At 52.1% G+C, this 24869-nt stretch overlaps 1 protein-coding gene across 1 annotated transcript in view; it reads left to right on the plus strand.

Moving 5' to 3' along the window:
* Window positions 1-24869, plus strand: part of SMAD6 (SMAD family member 6) — a 75468-nt gene that overhangs the window by 14355 nt on the left and 36244 nt on the right. The gene's annotated exons all lie outside the window — the stretch shown is intronic.

Raw genomic sequence — 24869 nt, forward strand, 5'->3', positions numbered from 1 at the left:
GTGACAGCCATTCGGGCCGCAGCTGCTTCCCCAAGTGGGCATGGCTGGCTCTCGGCATGAAGGCCTCTGTTTGTGTGCATCTGAGCTGTCCTTCCCCCGTGCTCGTGGCATAACAGCAACAGCAATGACATAGCTGTTTATGGAGTGTTTCCTGTGGGCCACATCCTCTGCTCAGGCCCCTGTACCTGCGTCATCTTACAATAGCAGTAAAGTGTGACCCAGGTCACATAGCAGCAGAGCTGTGCGCCACGATGCCACTGTGCTCCTGGCTGCTGTTCGTACAACGTATCCTACAAGGGCTGAATGTACCTCCAATTCCTCTGTCCTCTGTATGAAGTTCAGTCATTCTTGTCATCCCCTCCCTGTGACCATAAGGGGGACGCGATGCTGGCTGCGTGCGGCTGCCTGGCCACTTCCCCTGTCTGACCCCTTCCCCGTTCATTCTGTATTCCCCCACAACCGTAGGAGATCGAAGATTCTAGGAAAACGAGAAGCTGGAGGAGAAGGTGACTTGCCCAGGGTCACACAGTAGGGCTCGTGGCACAGCTGGTACGGCGTCCTGGTCTTCTGGGTTCCCCTTGCCTTCTGGTCTCTGGGGGCTCCTCAGATGAGGGTTCTCTTCTCTGTGCCTTTTGGCTTCTACTTGGTTATAATGCCTTTCCTTGAAAGACCTTACCAGATGAGCATAAGAAGTCAACATCTGAATCCATTCTTTTTCTTCTGTACTTGTGTGGAAGGAAGCCACATGTAATTTTGAAGCAAGAGATTTAGCAGTGTTTCTGAATGCTTGATTCTGTGCCCCTGCCAACCCTCAGAATGTATTCAATTTAGGTGGATTGCATTGGCATGGGTAGCCTGGATGGATGGGTGATTTTTTGACATCCCCTGCCCCCCTCCCACCCCAGTAATGGTGGAAACTCCCATTTGCCGAGGTGCTTTAGAGCTCCAGGTATTGGGGTGTGTTCACAGATACAGTCTCTTTTGATCTCTGTCTTCCCAGAGCTTGGCCTGATGTGTGGCTCAGGCAGGAAGCAGCAGACCCCAGAGCACCTGCAAGAACCAGGAGAGAGCACCCTCTGGAGGGGCATCTCCAGGGCCCCTATGTCTGGGATGACCACCCAGTCATCCCTGAGCACTGTGATACTGGCCCGAGAGCAGACCCCTGCTGCTCCTTACTGTGGACGAGAGCTGCATGGTCCACATGAGAAAATGTGCTGCCTGGTGGCTTCAAATTCTGAGGGGCTAAGGGAACTGGGAAGGAAGTTTGGGGTTTGTGGTGTGGGGATGGGGGGATCAAATGGGGTTGCTGGGTGTTGGTCTGAGTTCGAGGTTATTTGTCTCAGGAGGTGAGTGGAGCATTCCTCACGTGGTCACCCAGGTACCTGCCAGGGATATCATGCATCTCCTCCCATTCTGGGGGCTCGCGCTGTTCAGCTTTTCCAGCTTCGTGCTGTGGGAATCTGAGGGCCCATGGGTTGACACTTGCCTCCTGGGAGCTCATAGGGGTTATGATGCCATCACCCTGGAGGACAGGCCCAGGGAGGGAGGCCCTACAGGGTGAGGAGAAGTCCCAGTGGGGTGACAGGTCTCCGGATGAAGGCAGGAGTCATCCGGCTAGGATGGAATGCAGGGCTTGCCCAAGGGCAGTGCAGGAGGTGAGGTTAGAAAGCTGACGGACAGAATGTGTTGGGCCAGGCCAGCCTGTTTGATGTTCAAGGACAGATAATAATGCTGCTGCTGACAACAGTTGACATTTATTGACACTCATTACTTAGCACTTTGCTAAGAGCTAGTCATCCTCCATTTCATTGACTCCTTATTGCAACGCAGTGAGACAGCTATGACTCCTGTGTTTTATAGGTGGGGAAACTGAGGCTCACTGCTGGGCCAGCTGCCCAAATTCCTGAATTGTAAGTGGCAGGCTCCAGGCCAGGAGCTTGAGCGGTGTGACTGCCCAGCCCTCCTGCCCTGAGGGTCCTGCCTGGCATTCCACAGCTAGGGTTCCCATCCCCTTTGCTGAGACATACCCTGCCAGGGATGGGGGAGGGGGGCACAAGGGAGTGTGATCAAAAAGATCCCGGGGACAGCCTGGCCCTGTTTTAGAACCGGGGATCGGGGTTGCAGGGGTAGCGAGAGGCCTAGAGCTCTGTGCTCCTTGTCACCACTGGACAAACCCTGCAGACTACCCAGAGGCCACAGCGGCCAGCTGCCCCAGCCCCTCTGTCTCCCTGAGTCCTGGCAGGCTGCTGCGGCTGCTGAGAGGCTGGCCCCTCACCTGAGCAGGACGTCTGCAGCCCCAGGACAGAGACCCGTCTTGTCTGCCTTACACCACGGCAGTCCAGTGCCCAGCGTGGAGCTGTCTGTTTTTATCCAGCTCCAGGGTTGCTGCTTCACTTTCTTGGCTGTTGTTGGGCCACTTTTAGGGGGTGGTGGGCATTGTGAGGCACAGTCAATAGCCAGGGCAAGGAAGGACACGTGGGTGGCAGGGTTGGGGGGATGGCAGGAGAGACTTTCTAGTTGTGGCTCTCTGCTGAGTGGTTAACAGGACACTCTCATCTGATCTGTTTATCAGCTCCTAGGTGCATGTTTCCTGCTAAACAGATGACCAAAGCTCACAGGGGACAAGTGACTCCACTAGGATTGCTCAGTGACGGGTAGACACAGAGTTTCTGCTAGATCTAAAGACTCTGACGCCCAGAGTCTTGAAGGCCTAGAAATCCCTTTTGGGGTGACTTCAGATGCTTGACACCCTGGATTCCTTGCCTAACTCAGGGCCTGGGTGCTGCCTCTGCCTATCTAAAGTCCCCTCAGGCTATCCACCCCACCCACACGCCACCCCAGGCATAACCTCTACCTTTCTCTCATTCCCTTGATTTCAGTTTAGTTTGGGGAGGACAACAAGGTTAGCTAGTTAAATTCATACTAAGGTGTGAATGGCTGATTGACAACCCGTCTGGGCAATTTGAAGGTGGACTATGCCATAATTGCAGGATAAAGGGCCACACAGGCATGGCCATTGTGAGGAGGGTTGAGGGAGGAGGGCAGGGTTCTCTTGGCTCTTGACTGCTCTAGGCTAGAAGAACAGAATGAGTACCGCACCAGGAGCATTATGCCCTGGGTGAGGAGGAGAAGCCAGATCAGGCTCTGTGTTTGGTGCTGAGTGGGCGTTGGGCCATTTAAGGAGAGCCTGAAGTGCTGTGTTGCTGTAGAAGCCAGGCCTTCTTCACTCCAATGCCATGGGGCCCGGGGTGCAGCACTAGGCCAGTTCTTCAGGGACCAGTGACTCCCCTCTGGTATCCTATTGCAGTGCCTATTGGGTAACTCTTCGAATGCTTTATTGAGCACCTACTGTACACTAGATGCGGTGTAAGCTGCCAGGCACAGGGACTGAGCTGTCCCTTCGCTGACCTTGGATGTGAGTACTGGTATCTCGGTCGTCAGAGCATGCTGCGTCAGTGAGAGCGAGCCCCCTCATTTTAAAGAGGGGGAGGCCCAGCGAAGGAGGGGGCTACGTGGGATCATGTGTGGGTTGGGAGCTCAGCTGCATGTGGGTGCCTTTCCTCCACCAATCAGAACGTAAGCTTCTCGAGGGCACACCGCTCATTCTCTAGGATTCCTGCATTCTGTAGATTGACGGAGTTTGGGAGCAGAGGCTCAGAGAGGTTAGAAGAGTGGCTGAGGGCCGCACTGCAGGCATAAGCAAGTATGGTCACAGCCCCGGTGGGGCTGCACTGCTCAAACACCTGCCTCCTTTCATCTCCGTGGTCTCCGGAGAGGTACCCTTTGGGGTCAGTGCGGTCGATGCCCCTTGTCAGCGTCGACGAAAGCTGGGGGAGGAGCACGTTGGCACAGTGCTGGTTCCTGCGCCTTCCTCCTTCTCGGGCCCAAGGTGCTCTCCTTGGATACTCCCATCTAATAGACTCTAGAGCTGCTTGTTCGCCAAGGTGCCCCATTCAGGTCAGGCTGTCTGTGCTGAGCCTCTGTAGCCTAATCGGCTGAAGAGCATGGGCTGTGCACCCCTGGGGCCCTGGGTTCAAGTCCCAGCTGTGCCCTTCCTTCCCTAGTTGTGGGACTTTGGTGGCAGGCACTTAACCGCTATGAGATGATGCCTGTGAATCAGCCAAGGCTTGGCACGACGGCTTATGGTAGATGTGGCCGTGACAGCGTGGCAGCTGCTGTGCTTATAGCTGGAAGCACAGATAAAAAATGACATTATCTCCATTCTCACGGTACTCAGATAGGTGAAGACATGGTAATAATAAGTGGTAGAAGAGGCAGTCTAGGGGAAGAAGAGATTAGTGATTGACCCTTGGTGTGGTAGGGAGGCAGTCCTGGAAGTCTTCCTGGAAGAGGTGATACCCAAGTTGAGTTTTATGGGATAACTAGGAGTCTACAAAAGAGACAAGGTTTGAGGGGAGTAGACGTGTTCCAGGTAGAAGAAATAGGAGGTGCCAAGGTCTGGAGGTGTGAAAACAGCTTCATGCTGAAAAAGCAAAGAATTTAGAGAGGTTAGGAAGCAAAGCCTGTGTGACAGTTAGAGCCTGGGTGACATTGCTGTCCCATGACAGTGCTCATTGCCCATAGGTCTAGGGGTGCTGTGTGCCAAGTGAGTGGTTTAGGAGGGATCGTGGAGGGTGGGGGAGTTTTAGCTGCAAAGAGGGTTTCATTTGGCTTTGGGAAGCAGGAAAGAAGTCTTACCTGGAGTTCGAGGCAGATGGTACCCTGACAGAGTTAGACTTGAACCTACATTGGTTCAAGTGGGGACAGATTCAGAGCTGGCTTTTGGATCAAGTGGTCCACACTTGCCCTGCCTACCCCGCAGGTCAGGCTCCGACCTGGAGGTGGTGGGCCAGGACTGACGCTGGACTCCCGGGTCAGGACCACCTTGCCATCTCCAATTCAGAAGTGGCCCCGGACTCCTTGCCTTCTCCCAGGGCAGGGTGGGGGAGAAGGACATTCACCTCTGAGTTCACCGTGGGCAGCATTTGGGACTTGCATCAAGCCTCTTTCATGTGTTTTTTTTTTTTTTTTTTAAGATTTTATTTATTTATTCATGAGATACACAGAGAAAGGGAGAGAGAGGCAGAGACACAGGCAGAGGGAGAAGAAGCAGGCTCCACGCAGGGAGCCTGATGTGGGACTCGATCCAGGGACTCCAAGATCATGCCCTGGGCCGAAGGCAGGTGCTAAACCACTGAGCCACCCAGGGATCCCTCTTTCATGTGTTTTTGTTAGTTTTGACCAACCAACCAAAGTGGGGAGGGGAAAGCTGCCTTCTCTCCTTCAAAACTCCTGGGTGTGTCACAAAAGGACCCTTCTTCCTGGGCTGTTTGTTTGGCGCTGGAGTAGAGGTGGCGACCGGTGAAGGGCAGCCGTGACAGAGGTGCCTGCAGCAGCCCTGGAGGACCAGGCAGCTGTGGAGGGGTCCGGCCAACCTGGCTTGCCAAGAAGCAGTGTAGGATGGCAAGCAGCACACTGGAGTGGCTTCCAGGCTTGGCTTTGAGCTTTATCCAGTGGTGTGATCTGGGGCAAGCACCTCACCTCTCTTGTCTCAGTTTGCTCAGCTGTATATTGGGCCATTGGGCCACTGATCTCAGGGGCTCCTTGGTAATGATGTGTTCCAGGCAGAGAGTACCTGCTCCAGGGCCACAATGGGTTGTGCATGGAACTGGGCTTCCGGCCTGCAGTAGCTTAGCTTCCCATCATTGGCCCAAAGCTACTGTGCCTGGGACAAGGCCATGCAGAGGCCATGCAGAGGCAGGGGCTCAGTGTCCTCCCAGCTTTGGATCACTAAACCTCAGGGACTGGAGTAGGGGTCCACTTGGCTGATGAAGAATCCAAGGCCCAGAGAGGGCAGCTGATGTGCCCAAGATCACATGGCTTTTATATCCTTTGGGATCCCTGACAAAGGACCCCAGGGCCAGTGTGTTTCCTGATGCTGGGCTTTGGGATGACAAGTCAAAATATTGAACATTTATTAAGAACCTACTGCAGGTGATATAAAGCAAAGAAAGCCTGGACCTTCCCCTTTAGGATCTAATGGTTTAGAAGGAAAGGTAGACAGCAAGCAAAGAATGCTGAATGATTACGTGTCCTCAGTGCTGTGGAGATGTGGGCAAGGCTCAGCACCAGCAGAGAAATGAGGGCAGGGGATGCTGTTGGGGTGGGGACGGGGTGTTCAGGGAAAGCATCAAGGAGAAAGTGATCCCGGGTTGGGTTTTGTAGGGTGGGTAGGAGTTCACCAAGAAGACAGCAGGATATAGACAGCCTGTCAGATAGAAGGAACAGCTCAGGCAGAGGCAAGGAGGTGCGCAGTAGCCTGTGTGTTCTGAATTTGTTTGTGGCTAGAATATGTGAGAGATGGGGGAATAGGGAAAGATGAATCCTAAGAGATCGTCGTGAATCTGGAAGAATGGACTGGAACAGAGGGATTGTGATCATTGGGATCAGAGGAACCCCGGGATATACTCGGTCCTGAAGGGGCCCTGGACCTTGTCTGGCATCCAGCGTGGGGCTTAGCCCATAGCCGGAGGTCACTGTAGAATGAATGAAGGAAGGAAGGAAGGAATGTTTTGGTTTTGGTTTTTGGGTGTGTGTGTGTGTGTGTGTTTGTTTTCCCCCCGCCTGGGACAAAGAGATCCAGAGTGAGAGAGGACACATAAGATCCTAACACACATTTGAGAATCACAGTTAACGCAGAGCTCTGTGCCAGGCTCTCTCTAAGTGCCATGTATGCATTCATTCGTGGAATCTTCCCAACAGCTCTGTGAGGTAGCGACTTTTGTTAGCCAAATTACAGAAGTCACTGAGGCTCAGAGAGGTTATCCAGCTAGGAAACAATAGAAGTGGCGATCTGGCCCCTGCTGGGCTCCCCGCCTCTGGCACGGCTCCCCCTGCCCCCTGGAAGATGCAGGACTGACATAATTCTTGCTTCTCTTGGCACATCTGTGCCCGCGGGTACCTGAGATTTGGCATGAACAACTATCACCAGGTCCCAGAGCCGCTCGGCTCATCGGATGGTTGCCGGATGAATAAAAGAATGATGAGTGGCATGGCAGGTGGGTGGGTTTCTGAGGGGTGTTGTGGAGTCAAGGGGGCATCCTCTTCCCATCCAGGGTGGTTTGGCTCGAGCTGGAGGCAGCCAGCACCCCCCACCCCTTCCTATACCTCAAGCGGCCTGTGTCTCTGGGAGAACCAGCAGGTTTTCTGAGCAGATCTGAAATTCAGAAAATGCACTTGGTTGCATCCAGCCTAATCACAACCATCTGTGTGCCGGGCTCTGTGGCTCGCCCTCCTCCTGTCCCCCTGGCACGCTTTCCCTGGGCGTCTGTAACAATCGGGAGCCGCACTCGAAAGTTTCCTTGTCAGGGTAGAGTGGTTGTTGCCAAGAGCTCCTTCTTTGATGCAGAAAATATATCCTGAAGGTACTTTGTCAGATGTTTTTATATTAAACATTCTCCCTCCATGGCCCTTGGCTGCCAAGGGAAGTGGAGATGCATCGCTCTCCTGGTTGCTCTTTGTGGAAAGAATTCCTGGTGTTTATGGGCCCTTTCCCCACACCACCCCAGTCAGGGCCTGGCACCCTCGGCCAGTGAGGGGAAGGCCTTGGGGGTGGCATCCCTGCAGAGCAGAGGCTGCCCTGGCCTGAGGGCGGGATGCTACCCTCACCCCGTGGAGGAAGCTCCTGGGTTTGGCAAAACAGAGGTCTCCTGTCTGGAGGAGGCATCAAAGCTACTGCCCCAGACTGCAAGGTGAATCATTGCCAGGACTTTAATTGATCTTTAAAGGGAGAGGTAGGAGCTCAGAGATGAGAGCCTGGAAACCATTTTAATCTCGGAGTTGTCCAGGGTTATGCCAGCGTGGGACAGAGCTGGGGAGAAGCGGCTGGGCTTTGGGCCTTCCGTGCCAGCTGGGGGAGAAGGCGGGGAGGTAGGCTCCAGCACACAGCCTGGGCTCCCAGCGGGGGCAGAGAGCACCTGTTCTAGCGCCGGCCCTGGCCCCTTGGGCTGAGTGGGCTGAAGCAGGGGCACCCAGAGGCACCTCCGTAGACAGGCTGTCTGCATCAGGAAGTCCCAGGCCGTGTCTCTCTCCCCCTCTGCCTGTCTCTGCTTACCTTCTTCTGTCCTCTCGTCCGCCGCCTTACATCTGGCACCAAGAAGATATGCTCCCCAGCTGCCGTGAGGCTGTGTGGTCTTCTGCAAAGCATGCATCTGCTCTGGGCCCTAGGGTCTGCCCAGCTAGGCTGAGGGGTGTGGAGGGTCCTTCCAACCCACCCCCAGAGTTGCAGGAAGAAGAGGGGACCCTTTATAAAGCAAGGACTCCAGGCTTCTCTCAGGGGGCAAATGCTGGGAGTAGGGTTTGGGGGGCTTGACTCTGTGCCCGGCTCAGGCCTGGTGTGCAATAGGTACTGGGATTGTGTCTATGATTCACAGAAGGGCCCCCAGAGGGCTTAAAACAGAACAGAACAGGTTTCACAGGGATGCCGTGGTTTCTCCACACCCCTGGACTCACTCAGCTCATGTTGTCTGTCTCAGGCTCAAGGAAGCCCTGATTTGGGTTGGCGGAGCCCTGCTCTTTGACCTGAGAGAGGAGCCGAGGATGGCAGGGAGGGCCCGTCTCCTCCTTCCTGGCTGCTTAGCTGTGTCTTGGCTGCCCACCCTCTTCCTCATGGGGCAGAGGCCAGAGAGAGCCCCAGGGGCTTCCTTCTGAGTTTAATGGTAGTGCCACACTGGTCTGGGGGCCAGGAGACCCAGCTCCCAGTCCTGGCTCTGTCCCATATCTCTTGGTGGTCTCAAACAGCTTTGGCTTCTCCATCTGTAAAATGGGTCAGTTGGTATATTGGTCCTAGACCCTCTTTACGCATTAGAGTTCCCTGAGGAGGTTTTAAAAAGCCCAGACTCCCTTCCAGAATGGTTGGGGAGGGTCAGGCCATCAGGATTTTTAAAAATTCCCCAGGTAATTCTAATATGCAGCCAGAGCTGAGAACCCAGTTCTAGGAGCGCCTGGGGGAGCTCAGTGGGTTAAGCATTCGGCTCAGGTCACTATCCCAGGGTCCTGGGATCAAGCCCCCAGTTGGGCTCCCTGATCAGCCGGGTGTCTGCTTCTCCCTTTCCCTCTGCCCCTCCCTCTGCTTGTGCTCTCTCGCTCTCAAATAAGTAAATAAAATCTTAAAAAAAAAAAAAAATGACCCCACAAAAGAACCCAGTTCTAGAGGGATCTAGAACATCCAGGCCATCTTCCCATCAAGGCAAAGCCTTTTCTATAGCAGGCCCCCAGCCTATACTTGATCACTTCTGGGGATGGCTACACATCTTAAAACGGGTGTCGTAACTTCCCGTTTTCAAGTAAGAAAACCGAGTGTGGGAGGTAGTTCCAGGGACTTGCTCAAGTCACTCAGACGTTCGCTCAGCTGCTCCTTGAGGCTGGTGTAGTTTTCGTCTTCTGCAGTCAGGTGGGTTCTCTGATGGCTCAATAAAGCTTGAGGCAGCCCCACTGCCCTCCGCGTTGCCCTGACGCCTCCCTTGGTGTGAGTAGCTTTACTAAAAGGTAAAATGGGCCACTCAGCTCTGCGCAAGCCTGCTTCTGGACCTTGAAGCAAGGTGTGGAGTGAGGTGTGTCGATGATGGGATGCTTGGGCACCCAGCAGGCAGGGATGGAAAGCTCAGGCTTTGGGGCCAGACAGACCTGCAGTGTAAATCACTTAGCCTCCCTTTTGCAGCCTTACTCCACTTCTCACAAGTGGGCACCATGGAGATCTCGTATGTGTGGTGCCTGGTGCGTGTTTGGTGTTCCGTAGGTGATAATGAGGTGCCCCGGTGACCGAGTACCAGCATGCAGGATAGGATTGCATGAAGCAGAAGGTACCCAAGGTGGGGCCTTCTCAGGAAACAGAGCCTAATTGGAAAGATTGGGGGGAAAATCACTTCCTAGAGAGGCAGGGTAAATGTTGTTTCTTAGGGGAACAGTGGAGGCTGGGAGATAGCAGCTGCCCAGGGCAGCTGCAGGGGATGCTGGGAGTGGAGCTGGGGCGAAGGTCAGATGGAGGGTTTCACCAGGTCACAGGGAAGAGGGCACCCCAGGTCACGGGGCTGATGAGCAGAGGCCAGGTGATGTCAAGATGCTTCTCTGGGAGTGGTCCTCGCGGAGCATTCGTAAGTGAGGCCCATGGCAGGCCCTTGACATCGCTTTGGGGATGGCCAGACTTTTCTCTGTGGTGGGCCATGGCTGGGTGCCCCAGATTGATTGATGGATGGATAGACTGTATCCTTCGAGGACGGGTTTGTATGGCCCAAGAGTGTAGAGTTTTGTTTGTGTAATGTAAACTTTTTATTGGTGTATATAATATGTGCGCGGAAAACCGCATATATCACAAGTGAACGGTTTTTCCAAACGGAGCATATTTGTGTTACTGTTGCCCAGATCAAGAAACATAACGTGACCTCAAAAGCCCCCTTTCATGTGCCTTTCCAGTCATTTCCCACCCCACCGCTCGCTCCGCATGGGTAACTGAGCTCTATTCTGACTTAGAATAGGCTAATTTTCCTGTTTCTGAAGCTGGCACAAATGGAAACCTATACTAAGGGCTTTTCTTTTTTTCTTTCTTTCTTTTTTTTTTTTTTTTTTAAATTGAGATATGATTGACATATAACATGGTATTGGTTTTAGGTGTGCAGCATGGTTTTTGATGTACGCATGTATTAAGAACAATCACCACGTAAATTTTGTTAACATTCCCAACCACGTAGTGACAATTTCTCTTTCTTGTGATGAGAACGTAGTGACAATTTCTCTTTCTTGTGATGAGAACGTCTAAGGTCTACCCCCTTAGCAACTTTCAAATACACAATCCAGTACTGTTAACAGCGTTGTACATTATATCCCCAGGAATATTTATCTCATGACTGGAATTTTGTCCCTTTGGACCACTGCCCTCTACCCCTCTGCTTCTGGCAGTCACCAGCCCTGTGGGTTCTTCTTTAATGCAGCAGAATGTTCCTGAGGCTCATCCGTATTGTTGTGAATACCTGCGATCGCTCAGTCGTTGCTGGACTAGTATTCCATGGGCGCATGCCATGGTTCTCCTAGGCTGATGTATCCATCTGGGTACTGATGGGCACCTGGGCAGTTTCCAGTTTTTGGCTCCTACCCATGGCGTTACAATAAGTGGACGTAAGGACACATATCTAGCTGGGAGCGGAATCGCTGGGCTGGGCATTAAATGTGTGGTTAGCTTTATTCCATGCACTGCCCGGCTGTTGTTCCAAGACCATGGTGTTCAGTGAGAAATGCTTCTAGGATGAACAGTCGGTTCATTCCACCCATTTTACAGCTGAGACCGGAGAGGGGCAGTGCCTGGCCTTGGCCGCACGCCTCCCAGTGGATTCACCCTACCTCCCTGCTTCACCCCTAAGGTAGGATTTTAGCTCCCTGCCCTTTCCAAAGGCCCTGGGCGGTGCACTCTGGGAAAAACAAAAAGGAGAAAAGAGGGAAAGGAAACCAAACATTGGAAAAGAAGTGTGTTTCCAATAAACTGGGCCTTTCACCAGTAGCCAAACTATTACATTCCTGTACCCCGGGAGCAGTCGGCCGGTTTTGCCGCTCTGGGCTGTAAATCTTGCTGGGCGTTGGGCTGGGACTCTCGCATCGTCCCCCGGACACACAGACAGGCAGTGTCCTTCGGGGCCTCGGATCCTGGGGCATCGGGGTGACATGTCGTTGTTTGCGTGGTCTGGCCGTGCCCCAGGGGGGGCTCTGGCAACCGGGGAGCCTAGCCCTTCTGAGGGAGCAGTGTGTGAGTTACCGTAAGAGATTTTCTCTGCCCGCCCACCCCCTCCCTTTCTTGGGTGCTTTGATGGGTTGGAGGTGTTTATAGGCTTGATTCATGACCGAGTTACCAGGGTTTTCCACGGAAATAACTTATTAAAGGGGCCGTGCACACTGCGACATTGAAGTCTGCAGAGGGGCGCGCATCAAAGGCGGCCCTCCAGAGCCAGGCAGTTCCACTGGCCGCTGCTCAGCCCCGGCCCAGGAGGGGCAGGAGGGGGCTGGGCCTCGGCTGCAGGAAAAACACTTGGGCTTAAGAAAACACTCCCCAGACAAACCCAAATTCAGGTCCACGGAAAAAAAAAAAAAAAAGAGGGGAAAGTGAAAGCCCAGCATTCCAGGCCAGCCCTCCATCGGACCCTCCTGCCCAGATGTGGGGACATATGTGGGTACCTGGCTGACGCATGGTGCCCAGACTTCTGCTATCATGCCTGCACCTCCCCTTGGCCCCAGGCTGTTGCTTGGAAGGCAGTGCCAAGGCGCGGGCTGCCTGCTGCCTTTTGCCAGGGATGGGTGGGGGAGACGTTAGGGGTGGAGGGATCTTTGGGTTCTCCCCTTCCTGAGAGCGCCCTTCCTTTGACTTAATTACATCTGATTTGTCCTTTAAGGGCTGACTAAAAGCCTTCCTTTTCCAGGAAGCCTTCAGGGATTGGAAGGCCCACAGTGGCTTCTCTTTTTTTGCTCAACTTTCAGTGGTTTTCACCTCCATACTGTTCCCTTGCAGGGAGTCGACTTTGCTTTGAGTTTATCAAACCTTGGCCCCAACCAGACTGTGTGAATGCCTTCTGGGCAGGACCTGGGTCTGCTTCTGCCCCTCGGGGTTGTAACCACGAAACCGGTGACCCTGCTGCCTGGCATAGCCTACCTCGTGCAGGAAGAAAGACATGGCTTGGAGTCGTTCCCTGAAACTCAATCCTGGTTCTTTCACCAAAATAACAATTGTAGTAGAAAGAGTAATAATAATGGCCAAAATCTGAGGGTGAAACATGTGGCAGGCACTGTACATGTTTCTTGTTCCTCATACACTTTCAGTAGATATGGCCTATTACTACGTATCCCATTTTACAGATGAGAAAACAGAGGCTCACAGGGGAGAAGTAATTTACCCAAGAACAACAAGCTAATTAGTGGCAGTGGGGTTTGAACCCAGATCTGCCTGACTCCGGAGCTTGTGTCCTTGGACAAGTCACTACCATTCTCCGGGTGGGACCACACCCTCATTCTGGCAGTGAGTTCACAGACTGCTTGGAGAAACCAGACGAGCCCTCATGAGGCTGCACAGGATTTATTTTTTGTTTTGGTTTATTGAGATACAATCTGTATACAGTAAAATGTTTTCAAAGTGTTCTAGGAATTTTGAGTTATGTAACCACTGTCACCCAGTGAAGATATAGAACATTCCCATCAGCTCCAAAAAGTTCCTTGGTGTCCTTTGTGGTCAGCTCTTACCCCAGCCCCTAGCTGCCGGAAACCCCTGATCTGATTTCTACCTCTGTAGCTTGGCCTTTTCTAGAATGTCCTACGGATTTCATCATACAACACGTAGTCTTTTGTGGTTTTTTTCTTTAACTCAGAAAAATGCTTTGAGACCCAGCCATGTTGTTTCATGGATGGACATTTGGGTTATTTCCAGTATTTTTGTCTATGAACATGTGTGTTCAGGTTCTTGTGTGAAGGAAAGTTTTTTTTTTTAAAGGTTTTATTTATTTATTCATGAGAGACAGAGAGAGAGAGAGAGGCAGAGACAGGCAGAGAGAAAGGGAGAAGCAGGCTCCATGCAGGGAGCCCGATGCGGGATTTGATCCCGGGTCCCCAGGATCAGGCCCTGGGCTGAAGGCGGCGCTACACCACTGAGCCACCCAGGGATCCCCTGAAAGAGAGTTTTCACTTCACTTGGGTAGATACCTAGGATTGGAATTGCTGGGTGTATGGTTAAAGGAATATTTAACTTCACAAAAAAACTGCTCCACTGTTTTCCCAAATGGTTGTACCATTTTGTAACCTCACCGGCAGCGTAGGAGAGCTCCAGTTACTCTACGTCCTGACCAGCGCTCGGTGGGGTCTGTCAATTTTTTTTTTTAATAATAAATTTATTTTTTATTGGTGTTCAATTTGCCAACATACAGAATAACACCCAGGGGTCTGTCAATTTTTATTTGAGTTATTCTAATAGATGTATACTGGTAGCTCTTGGAGGTATTAATTCACATTTTTCTAATGATGAATGATGTTGAACACCTTTTTCATATACTTATTTGCGATCTGTGTATCTTTGGTGAAGTGTCTGTTCAAATCTTTGCACATTTTTTTTCTGTTGGGTGGATTTCTTTCTTATTGAATTTGGAGAGGTCTTTATATATTCTGGTTCTCTGTCCTTTAAAAGATACGTGTTTTGCAAATACTTTCTCCTAGACTGTGGCTTGTCTTTTCATTTTCATAATGGAATCTTTTGAAGAACAGAAAATTTTAATTACGCTGAAGGTCCAGTTTATTAATTGTTTCTTCTCACGCTTTCTGTGCTGTATAACTCTGCCAAACCCAAGGTCAGAATGATTTTTCTCCTGGGTTTTCTTCCAAAACTTTTGTAGTTTTAGGTTTTATATTGAGGTTTTTAATCCATGATAAGTTACTTTTTGTATAAGGTGTGAGAAAAGGGCCTAGGTTCTGCATGCATGTATATGTGTGTATGGAAGTCCAATTGTTCTAGTCCCATTTTTTTTGAAAAGACTACTCTTTTTCTTTTGAGTTATGTTGACCCCTTTGTCAAAAACCAGTTGATGTTACGTGTTCTCTTTCTGGACTGTGTTGTGTTTCATTGTCTACGTTGCCTTTCCCTTTACCAATACCATGCTGTCTTCATTACTGTGGCTTCATAGTAAGTTTTGAAATAAGTAGCATGAGTCTTCTGACTTCTTTCTTTTTTTCAGAGTTGTTTTGGCTCTTCTAAACATTTGCATTTTTATATTAATTGTATGATCAGTTGTTGATTTCTACAAAAAAGGCCTGCTGGGATTTTGACTGGGATTGCGTTGAATCCGTATACTATATACATCAATTTGGGCAGAATTGACCTCTTGACAAAATTGAGTCTTCCCATCGATGAATATGGCATACCTCTAAATATATTTAGATCTTTGATTTCTCTCATCAGTGAATACAGATCTTGCCTATCATTGTTAGATTTTTACCAATGTAATTCACATTTCTTGGTACTTTTGTAAATTATAAAACATTTTCCAATTATTACTAATATATATAGAAACACAATTAGTTTTTTTTTTTAAGATTTTATTTATTTATTCATGAGAGACACAGAGAGAAAGAGAGGCAGAGACACAGGCAGAGGGAGAGGCAGGCTCCATGCAGGGAGCCTGATGTGGGACTTGATCCCAGGACTCCAGGATCACACCCTGAGCCGAAGGCAGATGCTCAATCACTGGGCCACCCAGGTGTCCCAAACACAATTGGTTTTTAAATATTGACTTTGTAAGCACAGGATTTTAATGGCTTGGGTGCTGGTATTGGGTCCCATGTTTCAGAGGAAGAGTTGCAAAATGGAGATTTTTTTTTGTTTCTCCTGGACTCTCAGGAATATCACCTCTGCCCAGTGACAGTTCCCTAATATGCTCAAGTGTGAATTTATCCTACTAAGACATGTGGCGTCTTGGATGAGTTGCCACAGCCTCAGTCTGTGAAATGGAAAGCAGTGGAGAGGACTGGATCAGATGACTTGGTCAGATCCTTTCCAGCTCTGAGCTTGACGCTCACACAAACTACAGGGTGGGAGCTTGGGAAGGGAGCTGAGTCCGGATCCTAGGGAACCCTCCCTTTATTTCACAGAACTGAGGGGGGAGGGGGTACTTGCCTGGGGTGGTCATACTGGGGCTGACACTGATGAGAGGATGGGTCTCCTGTTCCCAAATCCCAAATCCGGTCCCTCACCCCTGATTCGGATGGGAAAAAACAGCCCAGCAAGGCAGCCCAGCGGGAGGTGACTCCACAGCTGGGAGGGAGGGAGAGGCTGGGGAGGAGGCCATCAGTGCTGGCAGCCATGAGGCTGCCAGGAGCTGTGACCCTCAGAAGTGGCCAGTTCACGTTTGGCTGTTTTCAAAGTATAAAAGCACCGTGCTTGGAAATGCGGGTTTTGGCTGACCTCACCCCAAGTGTGGAGTTTAAAGGCCTTTGTAACTCTTTGGTTTGGAACCGGGTCTGGGCATGGCTGAGGAAAACACTGGAACCCATTAGCGCTCGTTCCAGTTGCTCTGCCTCTAGGAGAGGGAAGCAACCTCCTCTCCCCTTAGCACTACTGACAGCCCAGGAACCTGAAGGGTACAAGCAAGGGGAAGAGAGGAAGGGCAAGGAGGCGAGTCCTCGGCCATCGAGGACCCAGCCTGGCCTCTGTTGGATAGTGCCAGGAGCAGCTCAGCATTTAATGCCTCTTTGCCTCATTTTTCCTGGTACCTTTCTGAGTTATCCCATTTTATAGTTGAAGAAACTGAGGCTCAAAGAGGTTTCACTTCTCTACCAGACTCACTCAAGGAGCAAGTGAAGGAGCTGTGACTTGAATTCAAGTTTTCTCTGAACTCCAAAGCTGGTGGGATGGGGAGGAGCTGCTAATGGGCACAGGCTTTCTGTTGGGGTGATAGAAATGGCCTGGGACTAAATAGTGGCAAGTGTACTCAGTGCTACTGAGCTGTACATTTAAAAATGGTTAAGTGATTAATTTCATATTAAAAAAAATCTGGTGTGCCCTTTGACCCCACAGCAGGCTCGTTGGTGTGGGTGAGAGTCTGGGCCCTGGCACCTGGGCCTCCTGGTTGGTGGGACTGCCCGGGCTCCAGGCAGAAGGTCAGGCAGGGGCTTTGGCCAGCTGAGCCACAGCCGGGTTGGCTTTTGCACGCCGTCCCCCTCTTTAAGGTTAGAGAGAAACATAGACCCTGGCAGCCTCCCCAAGAGGATGCTGGGACACTGTCCCAGAGCTCTTGATCCACACAAAAGAGGTAGGACCCAGGGTGACCGTGGCTTGCTGGCCACCAAAGCCATGCCATAGTCCAGGACTGGGCTGGAGCCAGAGTGGCTGCCCTGGTGCCCGCTTGGTTGGCCTCTGGTCTCTGTCCCTTGGCACCGCTGGCAGTGATGGCTCTTTCCCCCACAAGAGCCTTCCCCTTTGGGAGGGAAATCGGGGAATGAAGTCAAAACCTAACTGCCCATGTTTTTTAGAGATGCATAATGAAGGATGTTGGGGAAATAATTTGAGGTACTTCGGCCAAAACAAACAAGCAAATCACTAAATAAAAGGGGCTACACGAAGCCATCTTGATCATTGTTGAAGCTGAGAATGAGTGCAGGTTGGGTTCTGAGAAGCAGAACCTACGATGCGGACAGACGTGGCTCATGGGGTGGGGGGCATGTTTTCGGGAGAAGGGGGTGAGGGAGGCAGGATGGGGCGGCGGCAAGGACGTGGCCTCCAGCTGGAGTCCAGCCTCAGCCTCATCCATGGGGAGCTCCAGAGCCAGGACCGCACGGCGGAGTTGGTCAAGTGGTGAGCCACGGGGTCAGCCTTCTGTTCCCACATCAGTCATTGGCTGTCAGCACGTGTGTGTACGTAAGCACGCGTGCACACACGCAGACACACACCCATGTTGGGAGGCTAATAAACACCTGACCAGGATGATTCTCCCAATAAGGGGCACCTGTGAGCCATTAATGGTCCTGACCTCCCAGTAGCCCTGGGTGGGGCAAAACCAGCACCCACTGCATGGATATATGGGAGTCTCTTGTGACTCATCCTTCTGCTTTTGGTGTATGGCTGAAAACTTTCATCATGGGGGAACAAAAAAAGAACTCCCTGCTGAAACAAGCTTCTGAGAAGCTAGGGAGAAAAAGGGAGCTCCCGCCCCTGCGTGCTGGCTTTATGCCAAGCACCTCACTGCCTTCCTTCACCTGGTGATCTCTTCAATCCCTTTGGGGTAGTCGAGACTCAGAGAAGTTAAGTAACCCTAGGTCTAGGGCTGCCAGACTAAGCAAATAAAAACACAGGATATCCAGTTATATTTGAATTTCAGATTAACAGCAACACCTTTTGGTGTAAGCGTGTCCCACATTGTATCTGGGGGGGACAAGTTATCTGTCGTGTGCTTGAAATTCAAATTCTAATGGGGCGTCTTGCATTTTACCTGTCTAGGCCATGAATCTTAGGAGGTAGGAAGCTAAGATTTATACTCAGACGGGGCTGAGACTAACGCTTATGTTTTTCATCCCCAATGGGTCCAGCACTAACAAAGGATTTTCCGAGACAGCATCCTGCCCTGGCCTCATAAGGGTGCTGCTGATGGCAGAGCACATTAGAATCATTTGGTCGGCTCTGAAAAATTCTGATGCCTGGGCCCCACTCCAAACCAATGCCATCTGAGTCTCTGTTGGACACCTCTACCCCCAGTACTTTTTAAAAGCACCCCCGGTGAATCTAACATGCACCCAGGGCCGAGGATCATTGGCCTGGGTCCCCAGCTCTCCGTGTGCATGGCTGTGGAAAGGAATACACCAGACGCCGAGAGGGGGCCCTCTGGTGCCTGGAAAGGACCCCAGAGCCCCTGCCCTGCCTTGGGCCCAGGAATGTGTTTGGGAGACGCAGGGAGCCCGGCCCTGTTCGTCACCTTCCCCAATTCGGCATCCTCCCACGGCTCTCTGCCACCAGCAGGCGGAAGTTCGGCCTGGCTCACAGGCCCTGCCCCAAACTGCCTGCATGCTAGGCCTTGCATGGCTCCATAGCTTTCCTCTTTTCTCAGAATGCCCTGCCGGTCTGTTTTTATTTACCTGGCCAACTCCTGTTCCTTTCAAAGGTCCAGGTCACGTAGGACATCCTCTCTGGAGCCTGCCCTAGCCCCCCACAGCAGAGCTGGTCACCCCAGCCTCCATCGGCTCATGGCAAAGACACAGTGATAGGGGTTCACTTCCTCGCAGGAATGTGCAAGGGGTCTGCTTGCCCCTCTCACTGCTAGCTGGGTGCTTGTCCCTGTCGGATGGTGGTGCTGGGTGCCGTGAGGTGCTCGGTAAATGGGTGTTGGATTGGAGGGAGGAGGAAGGATTTTGTTGAGGAGGTGGGGTCCCATCTTTCCTCATTACTCCTCTGTCCCCGGGAGGGTCCCCTCTTCCCTGGCTGACGCTTACGACCATGTGCCTGGAGCCTAGGCTCTGTGCAGCCCAAAGGTAAACAGGTTTATAATGACTCGAGGGGAAAAAAAAAGCATGTGAGCCAGGAAGTTGGGTAGTGCCAGCTGCAGGCCTGGGTAGGTGGAAAATTAGGCCCCTATGGCAAGCCCTGAGCCTTGGAGCTGGGCCCCGGCGGCCTGGGCTGAGCCTCTGCTTCCCAGAACTCCTCTGGATAAACACGGAAGGAAGTGAGGAGGGCAGCCTCCCCCCTTCTGAAGCAGGCCAGAAGGAGGCTGAGCGGCTGGGGAGGCTGGAGGGGGCCAGGACCCCACTTAGGAGAGGCCTAGGGCGCTTGCTCTTTTGGTATTAAAAGAATGGCTCTTAAAAAAAATTGTGGTAAAATACACATAACATAAAACTTATCGTTTTAACCGTTTTTAAGTGTGCAGTTCAGTGGCATCAAGTCCATTCATGTTGTTGTGCAACCGCCCCTGCCGTCCATTCGCAGAACTCTCTTCATCTTGCAGAAGGAGGATGGCTTTTTAAAGCCTCCTATTAAATTCTGTTGAAAATATAACTGAGAGATGATTTTTACAGCACTGGCCAGGGAGATGGATAAATAAAAGAGCCTCCTGCCCTCAGGGACCTCCTCTGTTGGTGTGACCCCCGTGAATATTGGGGGGGGGTGTGCATGCAGCAAGGGTCACAGCAAGCCAGGATGTTCTGAAGTAGAACAACAGCTCCCCGTTACACGGCCACCTCGCTTAGCTTCCTCTCTGTCCTCGTGTGTGTATTTTCACACCGTTGTGATGCCGTGGCATACAAGGTGACATTTTCTTTCGCTGCCTTCCTCAAGGACCATCACATGAGAATCGCTTTTCCGGGTTGCACCCCCAGGCTTCCAGATGTTTCCTGGCAGCCCTGCTTTGCCCAGGGAGTGGTTCTATGTGGGGGCTTTGGCTGCACGTGGGGCCAGAGGACAGGTTCCGATGATGAGCTGAAATGCAGAGGAAGCAGGCCCCTTCTTTTTGAGCAAGGTCCTGGACAGTGGCTGCGGGGCATGCTTAGGTGGCATCTTGGAGGCCATGCAGGTGAATCCACAGGCATCAGTCTCGTGATCCTGTATCACCCGTGGGGAGCCAAGGCCCTCATTTGGCTGCAGATGGAACCCAGATGTGGATCCCCGAACCTGGCATCCTTGAGGACACAAGAGATGGCTGGTGGATGTCTGGCATTATGTGTGCATCTTCTCGGGGTTTCAGGTTGCCACTCACAGGGCCTCCTGCAGAGAGAGCCTAACCCCGGCTGTCTGTGTCCCAGTGTGGCTCCCTGGTCCTTCACAAGGAGGCAGAGGCAGGTGGCGCTGCTTTGGGACCTGGGGAGGGGGGGGAGGGTGGCGGGGTGCAGCACTGAGGGCCCCTGATGAGGGAGGGGGCCGGGGAAGGCTGCCAGCGGCATCATTTTGGTTAGCTTAAAACACACCTCATGGCTTTTGTTTTTCAGAGAACATATGGCTCAGTATGGAAAGTTTGGGGGAAGCATAGAAAAGTGCAAAGGGAGGCAGGGAAGGGACCATAATCCTACCCTCCAGAGAGAATCACTGTTAATATTTGGCTTATTCTGTTTAAATTTTTTTTTCTGTTAAAAAAATACAATTTTGTATCCTGCCTTTCCCCCGCAGCATTATATAAATATTTTCTTGTGTCATGAACACTCTCCATAAACATGGTTTTTCATGGCTGCGTTCTATTCCAGCCTAGGGATCTGTTAGCTCTGACTTAGCAGCTGGTAAGTTGGACCCCCTGGCCCCCCAGGTGGGAAGATGAGCCCCAGCTGTGAGGAGGGCCCTGCCCACAGGGTGGGCTGTGGCTCTTGCGCCTTGAGCTCTCTCCGGCCACTTTGGGCTGCACTGCTCCCTGCCCGGGGCCTGACCCCAGGGAGGTGGACATGCAGCATGGGTGGCATTAATCACTGCCTCCAGGGATCTCTGGGTGGCTCAGCGGTTTAGTGCCTGCCTTTGGCCCAGGGCATGATCCTGGAGTCCCAGGATCGAGTCTTCCATCGGGCTCCCCACATGGAGCCTGCTTCTCCCTCTGCCTGTGTCTCTGCCTCTCTCTCCCCCTGTATCTCATGAATAAATAGATAAAATCATAAAAAAAAAAAAATCACTGCCTCCTTTGAGCTTCAGAAGCCCTCGGCATGAATGGTGTGGCTCTTCCAAGAAGCCTTCTCTGGTCACCCCAGTGTGGGGTGGCAAGTGGGTATCTGCCCTCCTCTCTCAAATGCTGGGAAGGAGGAGCCTTCACACACACTGCCCAGATTGTGTGCGTGCGCGTGTGTGTGTGTGCATGCGTGTGCGTGCATGTGCGTGCGTGCATGCAAGGTGAGCATCAGCCCTGCTGTGCCTGGCCTCTCCTTCCTTCACCGAGTGCTGGCTTTAGAGGAAGGCCGTGGCATTCACTAGCTGTGTGACTTTGGGCAGGTTCCATAACCCCTCTCCGAGTCTTGGCTTCTTCGTCTGTCAAATCAGAGTGATAATGCCCTGTTTGTTCGGTGGTCGTGTGAAGGAGAAGACGTAATAATATATCCCCGGTGCCTAGTGCTGTCCTAGCGAGTACGGTGGGTGCTTGATAAGTGGTGAGGGTGATTCTGGGTCCCAGCAGCTCTGAGACTACTGTCCTGTCGTCTCCCCTTTCACCCGCAGGAATGAGCGGCCCCATGGGGAACGGTTGACCCGAACGGCAGTTGACTTAGCCACAGTTGAGTGAACTATCTTTGCTCCCTGTTCCTCTGCCCACGCTTTGGTTGGGGAAACTGAGGCCACCCTGAAGTTCTGCCTACACTCCATGACTCTTGGCAGATCCCTTGAGGGGTGGCGTAGGAAACGTCTTTGGGGATTCAGGAACACACTGGATACATCAGTTGGTAAGCCAGGGAAATTAGCAGTAACGAGCTCATTTCGATAGCAATGAGCTGAGTCTCCCTCCAGCTGCCAGACATTTATGAGGCTGGCTGGGTGCCGGCGGCCCAAGGCCTCCAACGGCCCTCATCCCTCTGCCTTCCGGCTGGAAATAATTCGTATTTAAAAAATAACAATAATAAAAAAAAATCTCCATCTCCTCCGGCTCTCTGATTCCTTCAGGCCCAGGTGGGGAGATGGGCGTCTTTGCTCTGTGAACTCCATGCGGGGCTGTAGACAGGAAAGGTCACCTGGCTTCCCCTCCCTTATCGGCCAAAAGGTAGGGCCGCTCTACCCATCTGAGCAGAACTGCCAAGGGGCTTCGCCTGGCAGGGACCCTCTCTGCGGCAGACCCTGCTCTTAGTGAGGAGAGAGTTGTTAGGATTCCAGGAGGATCCTGCAGCAAGGGCTTTGGGTCTTTTTCCTGCTCCAGGCCTGTTTCCCCATCTGTAAAGAAAGAAGAGATTGACAGGAGGATGTGTAACTTTGAGACCCAGCCTTATATGGAAACCGGAGTTCAGGGGTTGAGAGCTTCCAGTCCTGTCGAGGAACCCTAATTACCCGGGGCATGGGTTAAATGCAGATTGCCAGACCGACTGAGTCAGAATCTCCAGGGCAGGGCTCAGCAGTATACATTTCTGGGGCAATTTTGAAAATCAATATTAAATTAAACCAGCATACAATTCACCACGTTAAAGTGTGCAATTCTTTGGTCCTTGGTATATTTTCAGTGTCATGCAACATTGCCACCATGGAATTCCAGAAGGAATGTACATTTTTGAATAGGTGCCCCCAAGAGATTCTGTTGCCACCCATCCGTCTGGGTACCTCTGCAAGCGAGCGTCCCTGAGGGGTTGACTTGGACCCCAGGGGTATCAGGCAGTGAGGCCACTCCCTGCTGAGAGAATCTGGTGTTCAGGACCTCTGTGAGCTAAGGTGGAAGGGTCTCTGAGAGGAGGAGGCCAGGCCAGGGGAGAGGGGGTCTTATCTCCCCACAACTTCTGAGGGGAACACAGGCTCTTCCCCCATCTCTGGTCCAGTGTACCTCATACCTTGCGAGCCAGGCAGTGCTCACTCAGATCTGGTGACTATAACTTCCAGCTTGGGATGCTGAGGGCGGCTGGAGCTGCACAGTGATGGCCCATGGGGCTCCTCCCACCCCAAGGACACCTTCTCCTCTTTCTCAGCCCACTTCTGTGGGTGTCGGCATCCTCTCACTGCCCTGATCACCCACCCCTGCTCCGGACACTCAGGGCTGAGGTCCTGGTCCGTGTGAGCCACCCACGCCACACCCATCCTCTACAAACTGCCCTCCAAGCAACTTGGGGCAGCTGGGAACTTCACCCCCTAGCTGATAGGACTTTGCAAGGGTCACAGAGTCTGGGGGTAGGGGCAAGTTCCTGTAGTTTCCACCTTGTCAGTGAAAGGGACAGGTTCTTTCCCCATGCACCCTCAGCTTCCTGTAGACGGCACAGGAGGCTCTGCTCTGGCTTAGGATGTGTCTAGTGGTCTTGGGCGGGTCACGTCCCTTCAGGCAGTGAGATCCTGCACAAGGGCCTCTGCAGCCCTGAGCTTTGTGGTCTTAAGGCTCTCTGGGGACTCAACCCATAGCCCTCTGGCTGGTTGACCCTTCTCCTGGGGAAGGGGTGGCTGGATGGCTCTATGCCCCTTGTCTGATGCCTCCCACAGCTCTCAGGGTCACCATGGGTATTTCTGACCCAGTGCACAGTCAGCACCTCTTCCTGAGCCCCCAGCCTGACTGAAGGAAGCCCCCGTGGGTCAGTAGATGTGGCCTTTGCCTCTGTCCACTGGCCTCCCTGGCCCAAGACCTGGCTTTGCTTCTGGGCTTGGGTGCTTTTACAGAGTTCCTGCCTGACTCATCTGCACTGAAATTCTCTTTCCTTGGAGCTCTGGTGGGTCTGGCAGTCCCTAGAGGCTGTGCCTCCATGGTTAGTTAGCATGTGGTGGGCTGCACTCCTGCATGACCTTTGCCTCTTTGGGCCTCAGTTTCTACATCGGACATAACTGTTCCTTTCTAGCCCTGCCCCTCCATGAATTACCCCTGCCCTGGATGCACCAGCTCCCCGGGGAAGGCCGAGTGAATGGATGGTCGTACCCACCAGCCAGAGACCCTGCAGGGCCTTATTCCCATGGGATCCTGAGAGTCCTTTGCAAGTTTGTAGTGAGAATGTAGCAGCCGGGTTTGCTTTCTTAGAAGGGTTGGTGGCTCTGTGGTAGGCCAGTTTTCTCCCAGGGTTCCAACCAATCCCCCACTCCCAGCCAATCCCACAAGGTTGACTTGGGTGGCATTCTCTTGGGGTGGCTGGTGGTAGGACTCGGATGCTGAGCAAGAGGCCTCTGGGCTGGCATGGAGTCAGTTTCTGCACCTGTAGAATGGGTCTCTCCACCTGAAAGGGCTTTTGTGAGTAGGAAATGAGATGATACCTGCTGAGACCTGAGGAGATCCTCTCTTCCTGGCCATCAACATCACTGATGTTCTCGTTATATACAGAGGAGTGAAGAGGCTCCCAAAGGCATCCAGTGGCTTGTTCATTCTGCCAGTTAGTGAAGGAGCCCGACCCACGTTTTGCCCCATTGCAATAGCACTTCCTCTTTCTTTGCTTTTTTTTTTTTTTTTTTTTTACATAACACATGATTAACACAGCACATTTAGAAAATAAGCACGAAGGAAACACAAGTTATCCTTACCTCTACCAACCTGAAAGGAAATCATTATTTTTTAATTAGCTTGGAATACTCTTTTTCTTGTCATTCTCTTTGTTAGCAAAAGACAGGCAGCAGAAATCGGCTGTATACTATTGCCAAATGGCAAGAAGATAGCCACGCAGAGTGCATCTAGCTGTCCCTGTGACAACACCGAGAATGTCTATAATTTGGCAAATGTTCTGTGTGACTTTTAAAGGGCGCTTCGTAT

The sequence above is a fragment of the Canis lupus genome, chromosome 32 (genome assembly GCF_048164855.1).
Source record: "Canis lupus baileyi chromosome 32, mCanLup2.hap1, whole genome shotgun sequence".
NCBI lineage: Eukaryota > Metazoa > Chordata > Mammalia > Carnivora > Canidae > Canis > Canis lupus.